This window comes from Microplitis demolitor, chromosome 9 (genome assembly GCF_026212275.2).
Source record: "Microplitis demolitor isolate Queensland-Clemson2020A chromosome 9, iyMicDemo2.1a, whole genome shotgun sequence".
In the NCBI taxonomy this organism is placed as follows: domain Eukaryota; kingdom Metazoa; phylum Arthropoda; class Insecta; order Hymenoptera; family Braconidae; genus Microplitis; species Microplitis demolitor.
Genome location: NC_068553.1, coordinates 10,130,226 through 10,146,524, shown reverse-complemented (window position 1 = coordinate 10,146,524; position 16,299 = coordinate 10,130,226). Strand labels below are relative to the sequence as shown.

At 28.1% G+C, this 16,299-nt stretch overlaps 1 protein-coding gene across 18 annotated transcripts in view; it reads right to left on the bottom strand.

The window, feature by feature from the left end:
- The window catches only part of LOC103572023 (uncharacterized), a 370,788-nt gene that overhangs the window by 293,230 nt on the left and 61,259 nt on the right, over positions 1-16,299 (bottom strand). Inside the window, exons 2-3 of one of the 18 annotated variants that reach the window (XR_008404321.1) lie at positions 12,821-12,961; positions 12,146-12,723 (exon numbers count right to left, since the gene is read on the bottom strand). The exons of the other annotated variants lie outside the window; for them this stretch is intronic. The gene's annotated coding sequence lies outside the window, so the exon portion shown is untranslated. Of the gene's footprint in view, positions 1-12,145; positions 12,724-12,820; positions 12,962-16,299 lie in introns of those variants that run through there. 18 annotated transcript variants of the gene reach the window in all.

The window sequence follows — 16,299 nt, the reverse complement described above, 5'->3', positions numbered from 1 at the left end:
CAAATTCCGAACTTCTTACAGATAGCCCTGAAAATTTATAATTGTGAATTTTTTATAGTCATGAAAATACTTGTAAGATTTATAACGAAAAACGTGGGGCACATGCAATATATAACGGTAAGAAGAGTAGAGAAGAGCTGTCAATGAAAAAACTTGCAAATCACTCCATATTATTTGCAATCCATTAAAATTGTTAGTTGAACTATTAATGCATCAATTATCTGTTGCATGCACTCCACGTTTTTCGTTTTAAATCTAACAAGTATTTTCATAACTATTGAAAATTTACAATTATAAATTTTCAGGACTATCTGTAAGAAGTTCGGAATTTGTATGTGGTTTTAAATCTTCATGAGTTTGAGAAATATTATTTTATACTTTTTAGTTCGTTTTAAAAACGAGGTATATTATAAATTTTTTTTATTTCGATAATTCTTTTCTGCTTTTTAGTAATGTGTGAGTGAAATTTTGAAATCGATTTAAGGGCCTAGATAAGCTAATGACGGAGACATGCGACAAATTTCAGCTTTAGTTCAATTTCTTGTCACTTAATCAAATCTAAAATAGAAAATTGCTATTTCTACCTACCAATATATCAAACTCATTTTTTATAGGATTTATACTTCTAAATATTAAAACAAATCAAAGCCTGATTCTTTTTAGTTAAAAATTTTGAATATATGACTCTATTTATGGTACTGTAGGTCCTAGTCGTCACATTCTTTCCATCTCCTCCATTGTATTTTCATTACACGGTGTTTGTTTATCTGTCATCCAAGTGTGAGCTATATTCAATAATATAACTCATCCAGAAATTAATTTTAAATTAATCATAAAAAATTCGTACTCAACAGTCACACAAACTAATATGAATTATTTATTCGATTTTTTTTTTCATTTGTTTTTGTTTTTTTAATTTTTTTCTTCCCCTTCTAGTGATTCTCCTTCTCATTTTATAAAATAATTGTTTTCATTTTCTTGCATTGTCATCTAATTTTGAGCTTTGTTCCAAATTTCAAGTCTCTAGCTCATCGAAAAGTTAATTTAAAATCAATTACAAAATTTCACCCGAACAGACATTCATAAAAGTGAGTTAATAAAAACGTGATAAAAAAGATCTGGAAATTTATTATAGATTTGATTTCCAGCTCCAATAACTTTCGAATAGATGGATTTATAAAAAATGATGAGAGAGATTTTTTGTAGAGCGTTAAATTCTCTACAAGAATATCCTATGTACTCATTTATATGAGGTGAGAATGCTGAGCTAAAAAAATTAAAAATTTTTTTTACCATGTTATTTAAATGGAAAATGGAAAATTAGAAATAGGCACTAAATATTAATATTAAAAGCTCTGCTTTGAACAGGCTCATTTCTCACCTTCCTGCAAATTTTCCGCCTGTTTTTTTGTTGAAAAAAAAGGTCGCCTTAAAATGGCACACGCTAATAATGATATATGATTTTATATAATTGCGTATAATTATATATAATGCCACTAAAAAATCACATGGATATATAATGTTACATAATTATATATGGTTATATATGATTAACAAGCAATCTACAGATTCTATAATAGGTACCTGGGTTTTACTACAACTTGAATTTTTAAATTACTCGTTATTTTACTATGTTCTGTTTTCAATTGTCCGATTCGAAAATACAAATCTTTTCCATTTTCAACGAAAAACTTTCTTCAAAGAAATATCTCTCATACTAAGAAATGAAAACACTTTAAGCAAATAAAAATTTTTCAATTTAAGCATGAAAATATGTCGATTTGAATAAAAAAATTTTGACCTAAGATAAAAATATCAAGATAATTATTTAATTGGTGCAAGGTAACCAGATAATTGTCATCAGGATTGGAGGTACATTTGATACATCATAAATAATAAAAGAACTACTTTTAAAATATTAAATAGCAGTGAACTACACAGGTTATTTTATGCTGAATAAAATACAACTGACGAAACTGGATTTTGATCGGACAAGCATAAGTTATGTAGAATGAAAACCATATTTTCAACATTTTTTGACTTCATTAAAATTTTCAAGGCTATAAAATTATTGGAAAAAATTGCCTGAATATAAAGTTTAAGGTCATAAATTAAAGATTATTAGCCAAGCTTTAAAATACTTTTTACAGAAATTATCGTTTCGGATCGTATCGACTTTATCATCATTATTTACGTACAATTTGAAATTCCACTGATTCAGCCGTGGTGTAAAATAGGTGTAGTCTTAGTGTAATCTTTCTTCTATTGAAGCTTCGGTGGGAATAGTGGGTAAACATCGTGTAATACGATGTAGTTTAAGCGTAAAATTTTAATTTCCACTGAATCGGCCGTGGTGTAAAATAAGTGTAGTTTTACTGTACTCCTTCTTCTATTGAAACTCCGGTGGGAATGGCAGGTAAAAATCGTGGAACCCGGAAGAGTACGGTGTAATTTAAATGTGTGTTGTGTGGAATTTTTCCACATTTACACGGTGTGGTTTCAGGGGATTCAGTTGAATTGGATCCGCCAGGGTAGGCTTCGGATTAGGCCGAATACCCACAAAACATCATTTATGTCAATTTTTGATATAATGAGATGTTATGCGCACCCTAAATTTCAAAAAATTATTATTATTATTATTAATTGCCAAAATTTAATTAAAATAATATCAGCCGATACCTTTTTTGTGGGATCCTAAAGATATTGAGCAACCTGTAACAATTTATATTTTGAATTTAAATTTTAGCAATTCAAATTCCCATTTATATATTACTAGCTGACCCGGCAGACTTTGTACTGCCTCAATCGATTGAAGAGCAAAATAAAAAAATCAACTCTGTTTAGGTTTCCACTATATAAAATTGATGTATAACCGTACGATGGATGGTGTGGCTCAATAAGTTACAGATGGAATTGAACGGTATATAGTACATTGCCAGATATGCCATCTGGTAGTCACTCGGCGTGATAACGACATGGTCTGGGCTCGATTCCCAGTTCGTGCTATCTATATTTTTCTCAATTTATCTATCAATTGTCTTATTGAGAAGGTTGCATGTATATGTTTCTACTATATTAAATTGGCGTATTACCGTACGATTGACGGTGTTGCTCGATATCTTATAGATCCTACCAAAAACAGATTCTCTGTATAAAGTCGCGCCAAGTACACGTTTAAAATTTTTTAAAAGTAAAAAAAAAATTATTTTTTACAAAAAAAAAGTCAAGTCGAAAAAATACCAAGTACTTAGTATGATGCAAAATCATAACAAACATTTTCATAAAATTTAAAAAAAATTGTATAACAAAATTTCGATGTACTTGGTGTGCTTTCAAAAGAGTAAAAAAAAAAACATATTTGATTTTATTAGAAATTAATTTTGCTTGAGTACATGCAGTAACGCACACCAAGTACATTGAAATTTGGTTATGCAATTTTTTTTTTAAATTTTATGAAGCTGTTTGTTATGATTTTGCATCATACTAGGTACTTGGTATTTTTTCGATTTGACTTTTTTTTCTGTAAAAAATAATTTTTTTTTACTTTTAAAAAATTTTAAACGTGTACTTGACGCGAATTTAGACAGAGAATCTGTTTTTGGTAGGATTTATTATTTTTTTGTAGTGTTATTAAATTTTTCAATTTTTAGTATTATTTGACCCATAATCCATTGTTTGTCAATAATAAAGTATTAATTAGAGATCTATACACATTTTCAACGCAATTACTAAATGAAAATGATAATTTAATTGATCTGTAGATAGCACTAAGTTATATATACACTACTGGGAAAAATTAAAGGATCAATAAAACATTCCAAATTTTTGCTGAATGCTGAGTGTGCATTTTACAGTTCAATATGCCCACAAAAACCCTACAAAGAGCCAAATTAATTCAACCAGCCGTTTTTTTGTTTCACTCGATCGAATTTTTGAAAAAATTAAAAAATTGCAAAAAAAGAATTTTTTTTTGAAAATTTTTTTTTTTGGAACAACTTTAAGAAATTTAAGAGACCAACGCCGAACCATTTTTAACACGTTTCCTTCGCTGCATTTTGTGGTCTCTTGAATTTCTTAAAGTCGTTCAAAAAAAATTTTTCAAACAAATTTTTTTTTTTTTTAATTTTTTTTTTTTTTTGAAATTTGTTTATTTTTTGAAAATTTGAGCACTGTTTGGAACGAAAATGTGGACGAAGCTCGGAAAATTTTTTTTTTTATTTTGTTAAAGATTATGAGCTTTTCAGAGCAAAAAACGTGATCCTTTAATTTTTTCAAAAATTCGATCGAGTGAAACAAAAAAAATGGCTGGTTGGATTAATCTGGCTTTTTGTAGGGTTTTTGTGGGTATATTGAACTGTAAAAGGCACACTTAACATTATTGATATCCACAATCTTTTCGATCCAGCGCTTGATTTTCCAAAAAACTACCAAAAGCCCTATTTTTGTTGCATTTTCAAATTTATATGACGAAAGGAAAAAATTTTTTTTTCGAAAAAACAATGGCTAATCATTCGAGAGAATTCATTCAAGTTTTTGAAACCCACCATTAACTTTCTGTGCGATCATTGGTTGCTGAGATATCGATAATCAAATACAATAGGATCCTTTTCTACTTGAAGACCGATATCTCGGTGACAAGTGGACGTATCAAGGTCTACAAAAAATGAAATTAAAGCTAAATAATGAATGTATCTGACCCTTAAAGTGGTTAAGCGAAAAAAAAATTTTCCACGCCCGTGGATAAAAAAAAAGAAGTAAATAAACTTAGAAAATTGTTTTGTCGCTGGTGTTTCTAAGATTACTGAAAAACCGATGACGCTAAAAATCTTTAAAGTTCTTATCCAAAAAATAGACACTTCGAGCTACAATTTTCTTTTCTTTTTCTTTCTTGTACGACCACTTCCCTCGAAGTTACGGCCTGTTGAAAATCACCCAGAAATTTGGAATTTTTTATTGATCCATTAATTTTTTCCAGAAGTGTATATACACTGTAGATCCCTTATTAGAGAGGTAATTTTTAAATATATACATTGCGGGTAGCTAGATAAAACATAAGAAAGTTAATCACGGATTATATTTTGAAAATTTTTAATATTATCTGATGCATCATTAATTGTTAGTCAATAATAATTACTTAATTAGAGATAATTATACGTATTTTTGACGCAATTACTATGTAAACATACTTCAACTGACTTACATTTATATCTATACATACATATATATATATAGCACTAAGTTGTCCGATTTTGGTACTGTTTAGCGGATATAACTTTATATACAACAGAACGAAATTCCAAATTTTGACGTTATTATTGACTACAAGTTGTTACCAACATTCCTAGAAAGTTGGCGATAATCGACTGCCACAACCTGACACCAACTTTCTGAGAAAATTGAAGTCAACTTTCTGTCAATCCTGTCAACTAAGGGAATGCCAGCTGTTGGCACTCATTTTCTCAGAAAATAGGCGACTAATTGCCGTCAACTTATGGAAATGCCAACAATCTTTGCGGCCAACTTGATAACAAGTTGCTGCAGTTGGTTGCCAATAGCTCGCTTCTAATTTGATTATCAGAAATCGCTTATGACTGAAGTTGTATATCTCAGCTCCACTTACATAACTCCTCATAATAAACCAACTTAATGTAAACCGATCTGATTTATTCTGATTGCAATCGTTTTTTTGGTCGTTTGTCGATCAATGTCGGTCTATCAAAGTTATTGGTGAGTTAATTGCTGAATTATGAAAAAGTAAATAAAAATTAGCCTTCAATTTTTTCCATTTGACCCCTCTACTTCGATAGTTTATTAATTTTTCCATTTAAATCACTAGGAAATCGTTTGTCGATGATTGCCGGTTAAAACAAAGAAAACAGTAATTTATTTATAATATTACTCGATTAATATGATTGTACGAATAATTATTATTGTACGGCTAAGTAAGTAGAGCTGATTTTGGTACGTCCTAGCGAATATAACTGCAATATCAAGAAGTTGAAATATTTTAAATAGACACTCTAATACCACAGTTTGTTTAGCAAAAGTTTCCTGGGAAATTTCATCAAATATCCATCAACTTCGGACAATTCTGTTTTCGAGGACAATTTATATACAATTTGCTATACAATTTGACATGAATTTACTACCCGAACTAAAATGCAAATTCATTTCGAAAGCTTACTAGAAAAATTTTTCGTCCATTTCCAGGTAAATTTTTACTCCAATTTATTGTTAATTTCACTTGAAAAATTGTAAACTATTTTTTTATATTCAAGTTGTCGACATTTTTAAGTATAAATTTGATTACCTTCTTAAATGGTAAGAATGAACATTACCGACTTTTATGTGTAGCAAAGAGTGTTACCTCGAAATTGAGGAAAAATTAACCGTAAATTTTTCTTTTCAACTTTTGCTATTAAATTGGCTGCAAATTCGTGCATCAAATTTTCAGTAATTTCAATGTCAAATTACTGTCAATTTCAATCTAAAGTAGCTATTCGGAGTTCTTCAATTTAATTTTATTTAAGCTAATTAGTAAAAAATTGACATTAGTTTGATTGGAATAGTTGTCTAGTTTTTTCTTCTACTTATGACAATTCGCATGCAACTCACAACAATTTCAAGTAAAACTGAAGTAAGATGTATAGTTTTTTCTGTAGTATTTATGCAAAATCGGGGAAAATTGATTGAAATTATAATAATGAACACTGACGTCAAATAAAGAAAATTTATCTTAAATATAAAAACGGATTTATTTATGATTATGAAACGTATTTATTTATGCTCATAAAAAATTTCCGTATGAAACTATAGTAAAAAATACAGACTGAAGCACCGCTGGTGGCGCAATAATGAATCATTGCTATAAAAAAATTTCAATGTTTTTCTCGATCGTAGCTTTTCTTATAACTTTTTATTCTCTGGCAGTGCCCCTAACGCATGAAAAAATTTATAGAAGTGTCTAAATTGGGGGTGCTATAGTATATGCTGGCCTAATTTCATTATTTAAATTAGTTCTCATAACTAAAATGAATAAAGTTTTATAATTTTAAGACGAACAATCAATTATCTTTCGAGTAGAGAAGGAATTTTCTGAAAATCTATTATTCTAAAAAAGTTTTTAAAAATGAAAGCTAAAAACCACTATGTTTACGGTATAGATACACGGTAGGCTCGCGCCATGACACTTCACACATATACATGTGATTGAACGTGTACTTGGCGCGAGACACTACCGTGTCTCCTGATTTTAATTTTGTGAATTATTTCAAATATGAATCTAAATAATTAATTAAAAATATATGTTACAGAATATAATATTATGAATTTAAGTAATAATTTTACTATTTTTTCAATATTAATTCAAATATAAATCTAAATAGTTAATTTAAAATATTTACTACAAAATGTTATGTTATGAATTTAAATAATAATTTCAAACTTTGTGAATTATTAAACCGAACTATTCAAATATTACTCTAAATAATTAATTCTAGAATTTAAAATATGTTACAACAATATTATTTTATAAAACTAAATAATAATTTTAACTTATGAATTATGAGTCAATATTCAAAGAATAATCTAAATAAATAATTTTACTTTGTGAATTTTAAATAAATTTATATTATGCAATAAAACTATATAAGAATAATTGTAACGTGAATTTAACAAATTCAAAGAAACTGCCAATTTATAAATTTAGTACATACATAGATCATATATTAAAAAACTAATATATGAATTTAAATAATTTTAATATTGTTAATTTTCATCAAATATTAAATAATTAAATGTGTGTTTAAATAAAATTTAAAACCACGAAAAATCTATTATCGTAAAATTTCACATCCATGTTCCCCCGTGAATCCCCCGAAACAAGTCATTCCTAGAAATCTATAGATTTCTAAAAATCAAAATAAAATATAATAAATTCTATAAAATTTTCACGGGGACATAACATGGCATTGTGAAATTATTCCACGGCAAATGTATGGTTGATAGAAGATATTTCGATAGCTAATTGAAAGAGAACACAGCGAAGAGAATAGGAGATTTGCGAATTTTTATTTCGTACATGTGTAAAATTACACCTCTCAAATAATTGGCTTGAAGCGGAATTTTTTTGGTCTTGCTGCCAATAGGTAATTAGAATTTCATGAAGAATCAATTGCCATTAGATAGCAATAAAATCGTTATTAAGTGATTGAACGCTAATTATTTTTGAGTATATAATTGGTAAATGGCGAGTGATTTATAAGTAAATTTCAGGTCAATTGCTGGTCAAGTGTCGGTAGAGTAAAAGTGTCAGTAAGGTTAAAATTTTTTCGGAGGAAAACTTCTTTAGGCGCGACTTTAGGGTTACTCATTTTTTTTCCTGACAGAAATAACGCTCAGTAGTCTATAGTTTGTTTAAATCATTTCAAATAGTTGTCAAATATATTTTGATATTAGTGAAAATATTGTTAATATAAATAAATTTTCTGTATAAAAGTTATTTAAAATTTAATTTTGAAAAAAAAATGTTCCCTGTGATTTGTTCTGAGGACCAATAAGAAAGCCGCAATTTCAAAACTAACATTTTTACCGTCAACAACAAATTTTAATCATTAATTATGTATTTTAATTTTGGAATTACGGTAAGAAATATTGATTATGTAATAATAATTATAAAAGACTACATGTTTACATTATTTGGTGAGCTGTAATGTAAATATTAATTTCTCTTTTGAGTTACTGAAAGTTTTACTATAATCGCTACCACCCAAAATCTTTCAAGTATTTTGGTAGCAGCCAATCAAAATGATTCGTGTTAGAAATATAATTAATGTAATCAATAGTTTGTTATTCGTTAATAATTTACGATATATTAGAAAGGTCTTTAAATTATTACTCAAAATATTTAAATTTTCATTAAACTCGAAAATAGTTGAGTATTTGTGTTAAATTGTAACGCTTATATTGAAAAAAAATCTTTATAATAATATTATTATCTTCTCCCAAAATTTTTTGAATTTGAAAATTTGTATGTTTAAAATATATAGGAATTATAAACAACGAATTGTATACACGAGTAATTTGTGTTTATTAACAATATAATTTACAATAATCTATAGAAATATCTGCATTCATGGTAATAAATACATTTATTAAATTAGTATTACATTCTCTATTACAAACATAGATTGGATCGCGAAAGTATCAATTATTTTTTCTGTCTTTCCCTGTACTGTTTATTGCATGCTTTAGCACATTTGTTTTTATCAAACTTTTACCTCTATTTTAATCTTATTATACATTGAGCATTAAAAAATAAATCATTTTTTTAATCAATATATCTTTTTTAGTCTATTTCCCAGCAATTTGCTAACTTTACAGCAAATGTAAGATCTTCAATGCTCATTTTTATGGTAGGTCTTATCTTATAAATACTTATAAAGTTTAAAGTTTTTTTTGGTTTAATCATACGGATATGACCCGCATTAAGTCCATAACCAATATGCTTATAGCTTTGAACAATTATACCGGTAATAATTTCACAACTGCTATAAAATTGTATGATATTGTTGATTGTAGAAAATGTTCCGTCAATTTCACTATATATGAAAGAGTTCGGAAACTTAGTTTCTTTAGATTCATTGAGACAAGAAAATTAAACTCCATTTACGTTTTTAGGTTACCTCAGATGATTCCGATGGTTTCCATGTAACGCCATCTGTAAAAAGTTTTCTCATTTGTTCTGTAAATGGTCGAAGTAAATTATTCATCTTAGGATGTGTATCACCAACATATATGGCTGCTAGTAGAACATATTTCATGCGCATATGAGGAGGCAATTCATTAATTTCTTCGTAAACAGGCCAAGCACTTGCTTTTGATGCATTTGAAATTCGACACCCGTCATTATTGAAAGTGATGGAAAAATTAAACCAATGTTCCAAAAAATTACCTGGCGAACACAATCGTTGATATTATAAGCCATCATATATATCTTCAAAAGCCTTATTATTTTTTTTCACCCTTATGTTACGGTACTGTAAAAATTGTGCAGTATGAGGAATTTTAAATAATTGTTTTTTTGTGAAATCAAGCTAAAGCTGTAAAAACATCCAAGATGCTTTTCGGGTTTTTAGGAACACATGTTTTACAAAAATACATTAATTTTAAAAGGTTTTTTTCATTTTTTATGCATAAATGTCCTTCACAAAGTTCGCAATAATAATGTGGTGTTATCATAGACTTATTGCGGTTCAAAATATTCGACAATGCTGCTTTAGTCATTGGTAAACGATTTGCTGCGTGTGACACTTTCATCCAACGGAAAATATATAGTCTAAGAGCCGGTGGGAGATCAACCTTCACCCAACGGATAACCAGATGAGACATATTTTTTATCAAATATAATTTATTAACAAACATGCCTATGATGGCTTGGCTATCAAAAAGTGTTCATGGCTATTTTTAATTAAATTAATTTTAATCAACTTTTTTTCATCACCTTCACACTATTGATAACCGAATGAATTTCATTTCAACTGATAGTTTTTAATACACAGAATATGCCTTCGTAGGCTTGTCTATTTATTTCTGTGCATGGCTACCTGCCAAGCAGATGTAAACAGGTAAGTCAATATAGGAAACAGTAGTGTTCTGATAACCAATCGAAATTAGTATCATAAGTAAGATATTTTAATTACAAAACTAATCGTATAGGCTTGTCTGCAAAAAATCGTTCATGAAATATTATTGTCAGGCTATAAAATTTTAAAATTGGAGCTATTTGATAGGCGCGAGAGAGAAAGTAGAGCGACCGAGGTTCGTGTAATAGATCAAGACACAACATAGCAGCTGCACGCTACCTGACCGTTGAATGTATCCGAGTGCGCATGCTCGTGTACAGTCGAAAATAATTTATTAGTGACAAAACAACACGTGCTAAATAATATTTATTAAGATGTCAAAAATTAGTAAAAAGTGTTTTTTGTGTGAAACGAAAGAGGAAAAATTGACTTTAAAGAAAATTCTTTTATATGTCATTTAAAATATGTCATTTAAAATTGGCTTTTTGTAACGAGCAACCTGCTGTCACTACGTGACTACCCAAATATCGGTAGAAAATTTATAAAGTACACAGAAAAAAAAGATTCCTTGCCAGAAAATTAAAATATTAATTTAAATAAAGAAAATAAATACGACCGTCTTTTTTTCCCGCGTAATTTTAATGTAATTCGAATGATATAGATAAATCGCTTTATCTCAATATTTGTCAATAAAAAAGAGTTTGAACTATGAAAAGACACAAATTCAAGTCAAGATCTTTTTAACGATAGAAAATTTAATAACATTAACTAATTTTAGCATGTAAATATTGGCGGGACCAAAATCTTCCTTATTCTCTCAATAATATAGATTATTCTTTATAATATATTTTAAATAATGAATATAAATTTTTTTATAATTTAAAAATTTTATAATTTAGCTGCGAAATAAAAAAAAATTTAGTTGAATTAATTTTTTTTTATTATTAATATATTTAATAATTTATTTTTCATTATTTTACAGCCGTAAGTATTTCTAATATAATTAAATTAGAGTTATGATAAATTAGAGTTTAACATTACTGTCGACTGTGATAAATAAATGCTGTCTCTGTCACTCACATGTATGCGAGCATGCGCACTCGGATACATTCAACGGTCAGGTAGCGTGCAGCTGCTATGTTGTGTCTTGATCTATTACACGGACCTCGGTCGCTCTACTTTCTCTCTCGCGCCTATCAAATAGCTCCAATTTTAAAATTTTATAGCCTGACAATAATATTTCATGAACGATTTTTTGCAGACAAGCCTATACGATTAGTTTTGTAATTAAAATATCTTACTTATGATACTAATTTCGATTGGTTATCAGAACACTACTGTTTCCTATATTGACTTACCTGTTTACATCTGCTTGGCAGGTAGCCATGCACAGAAATAAATAGACAAGCCTACGAAGGCATATTCTGTGTATTAAAAACTATCAGTTGAAATGAAATTCATTCGGTTATCAAAAGTGTGAAGGTGATGAAAAAAAATTGATTAAAATTAATTTAATTAAAAATAGCCATGAACACTTTTTGATAGCCAAGCCATCATAGGCATGTTTGTTAATAAATTATATTTGATAAAAAATATGTCTCATCTGGTTATCCGATGGGTGAAGGTTGATCTCCCACGATCTCCTCTACTAATACAAAATTGCTTCGTAAGACATGTGATGCTTAATTGCTGTGGCTATAATCAATAGAAAATGATCGATGATTGACAAATTCTTGTTAGGTATCAACGGAAACTGGAAACAATTTACTTTGCTGACGGCAAAAAATGGATTATCGGCACCATCATTATCATTATCATCATCGTCATTATCATTATCATCATCATTGACATTATAATCATCATCGACATCATCATCATCATCGACATTATCATTGTCATAACTATAGGTGAACCCTTCTTTATCATCATCATTATCCTCGATATCAATCATTTACTCTGCAACATTTTTATCACAAATGTTTTCTTTTCATTCGCCAGAAGGGCTTGCTGTAAAATAATAATCGTTTTTTCCAAAATACGTATCGCCATCATAATGTACGTTTATAATCTTGTCCATAATACGATCTTCTTCTTTACCTCCATTAATAATAGATTGAGCTCGTGAATCTGACGTTTGAGGCTAAAAGTGCAGAATTTAGGATTAATAACAGAAAATTTTATTTTTAGAATATTATAGTAGTATCTTATCGCTAAAATAATAACTTCTTCATAGTTACCATATTTTCAAGAAAGTTTGGTGGAAAAGGACAAACCGCATTCTCGAAAGATAGCAGAAAACTTTTTAGCCTTTTTCGATTCCTTTTTATTATGGCAGAACGAGATGAACCTGGTTTAATTTGTTTGGGCATACTGGATACCTACAATAATTATTAGAGTTGTAGTGCGTAAAATAACGATATCTATTATTATGTAGGATTTTTAATTATTGTTTTCGAAATTTTTGTTAAGAAATACCGATTTTGTGAAGTTCTTTCAGTTGAACTGTAGAGCGATATTTTAATACAGAATTTCTTAATATTTTTTGAAATTTAGTAAATGCTAAAACTTTAATTATATAAAATTTTACATAATTGTATGAATTTTCACTTAACCATGGGATTTTATAAAATTTGATCATAGTTCATACAATTATACAAAATTTTTTAAATTAATGCAGAATTATATAAGAGTTTATGAAAATTATTATTATTTCGTCTTGGAAAATCTTTCATGAAATTTTTTACCCTTCCATGATATTGTATAAAACTTTGTGAAAATTTATGGAATTTTTATTTAATTAATAAAATTTAATGAACTTTATTTAAATTTCATAAAATCTTACTAAATTTAAATATAAATATTCCATGAAATCAATTTTTACCGGGTATGTATAACCTATATTTTTATTGCAACACAAATCGAAAACTCAGCGAACATTGTTTGAAAACAGTTTAGTATTTTTTTTTTAATTATACAAATTTATTTAAACTTCAGTTGAATATGTGTGTTATTTATGAGAACTACGGTTGAAAAAATTACCTGGAGTTTATTGCAGCTAAATAGAGAAATCAACTTGATATCCCGTCTTTATTGTAACTATATTTCATGTTGATTAGTTAATGGTCTTAATTTTTGTTAACACTCTTATATCTCGAGGTGGTTTATAGAATTAATTTGTTATAAATTTCATTTTTAAACCTATAGCACATGATCACATAAATATTCACATAAATTATATTGTAGCTTTATGATCCGAATAAGTACCGAGGATAGTATATTGCTTATACTTTCATTCGCCTATACTTACCGTATTTCGGTATAGTTAATGTGGAAGCGGAGAAGTCACTCGAATTATACACACCCTTTAAATTTTGTACAGTAGATAAGGATAGAATAGATATATCTATGAACCCTAAGGACCAGTTTTTCAAACTATTTTGTTAAAATTTGTTATTTTTGAAAAAAATTTTTTTTTGTTATGTATAATTCATGAGAAATAGTTTTGTGATAATTTTAAAATATAAATATAAAATTGGAAAGATAAGCACTATCTATTTGTAATATAATTTTCGATGAAATAATTTGATGCAACAGTAAAAATCTAAACTCGCACAGTATGTTAGCAATATGTTAGCAATAATAATCATTATTTTGTTATTAATTATAGAAAAATATACCAAGTATTAAATCAAAGGATGATGATGAGTCTGATCATTTTTATGCATTATTGGATGACGATGACAATGACGTTAGCGTCCCGGGGGACCGTCATCAAATTATCAGTCCTGATTTACCGCATGATGATGTGCACGATGATAATTCTGGATCGACGTCACCTTTGAGGGAAACACATGAACCTTTCGCACCATCAAGCCCCCGTAACGAAAGTAATATAAATTTGATGGAAACAGTAAATCATACAAACTGTGACTACTACTAATAGTAGACAAATTAATCAGTTACGCAGAGTATGTATAACGAAAAAAAGTCTTGATGAGTCTTTGGCAAATTACGCTAGAATAATGACAACAGCGAACAAAAAAAACTGTTGCCAAGTTAAAGAACCACAATTTAGTGCAGATAATAATATTTTGAACCGAAGTATATTAACAAGGGGAACTGATTTAATGCTTTTGACGTGTGAAATATTGCTAAAGTAGTAAATAAATTTATTCTATCATTTTTTCACCGAGATGTTAGTTGGAAAAATCAATCAATTTTTTATGCAAATTTGAAATTTTAAAATATAAAAGATGTTCATCATTTTTATCTTTTCATTTTTAGCATTGACTCCATTATAAATTACAAAATTTTCGTCGTTTAATATCGATTTATAAAACAGATAATGTTAAAATAGTGAAATTATAGACAATTTTAAAACTACGATTGGTAGAAAACATTATGTATATGCTACATTTATTATTTATGCAACTAATAATTTCATTTTCCTAACAGTACTAAATATGTGCTTAAGGCAAGCTTGAATTTTTAAAATTAATGTTAGCATGTGGGTAGTTCAATTAAAGTTTTTCATAGTCAAATATTTATCTTCTAAGTGCAAATTTTGAATGATTTTGCCATGGATTATAATGTATACTACTCTGCGATTACTGCCAGTACCAACTCATACAGGGCCAAGAAAGTAATGGCACAATTTTGGTCGGAAGATGAGCAACTCCAGCTACTCACTAAGTATGACCCAAAACGACCTGAAATGCGTATCGTAACAGACACGGAATACAAAAAATTGATAGGTAAGCACACAAGATCGACTCGTTTTATTTAATATTTTACGTACTTAGATTTTTGTCAAATCTGAATTGTTGCAAAATTTTTTCTGAAATGTTGCTGTGGATATTTGAGATAGTTTAGTTTTTAAAATTAAAATTCATTTGAAATGTCACAATAGATCGAAAATAAAACCCTATTTTCGATAAATAATATCAATAATGGTAATAATATTGCATGGCTTTATGTAAAATGCCAATGCATTTTTTTATTGACATCGACTTATTGGTTTGCTTTAAATTATAGGAAATTCGGTAAGTGAATAAAAAATTGATTCAAATAATTAAATCGAATTGTATAAATGTGACATAACTAAATCAAGTTTAATATTCTGTTTCACACGGATCGAAACTCATATATACCAAATTCATATATAACCAATAATTATTAATCAATTGATAATTTCAGTAATAAACTGATCAATGAAAATTTATAATATGATGATTTTTATCTTACAGAGATTATGAATAAATTACAAGAAATTCTAGCTATACCGGTGCATACACCAAAAGATCGAGTTTTATCATTTATAAAAAAGTGAGTCTCAGCATGGTTAAAATCTAAAAAATCCACCATTAAAAATCGTGGAACGCCAAGAGAAAAAAAAGATGAAAATGAAGAAAAAGAGAAGGATAAGTAGAAAGAGAAAGGCGAGATTAAATGATAAATGATGAGATACGTGATGTTACTAAGTCATAATCTCTAAAGTAATTGCTTAACTATATTATTGATAACTTATAATAGTAAAAGTATTAACGATGTTGAAAATAAAGTCCTTGCCACTCTAAGTAGAATTTATCATTTTATGATTAAGAATAATATATAGATTTTTAAAATGTGTATAATTAATTTTCAAGTTTATTAAAAGTTTGTTAATCTTTTCAGTATCTCATATCTTGTAACAGATTCAATTACATGCTTCTATCAC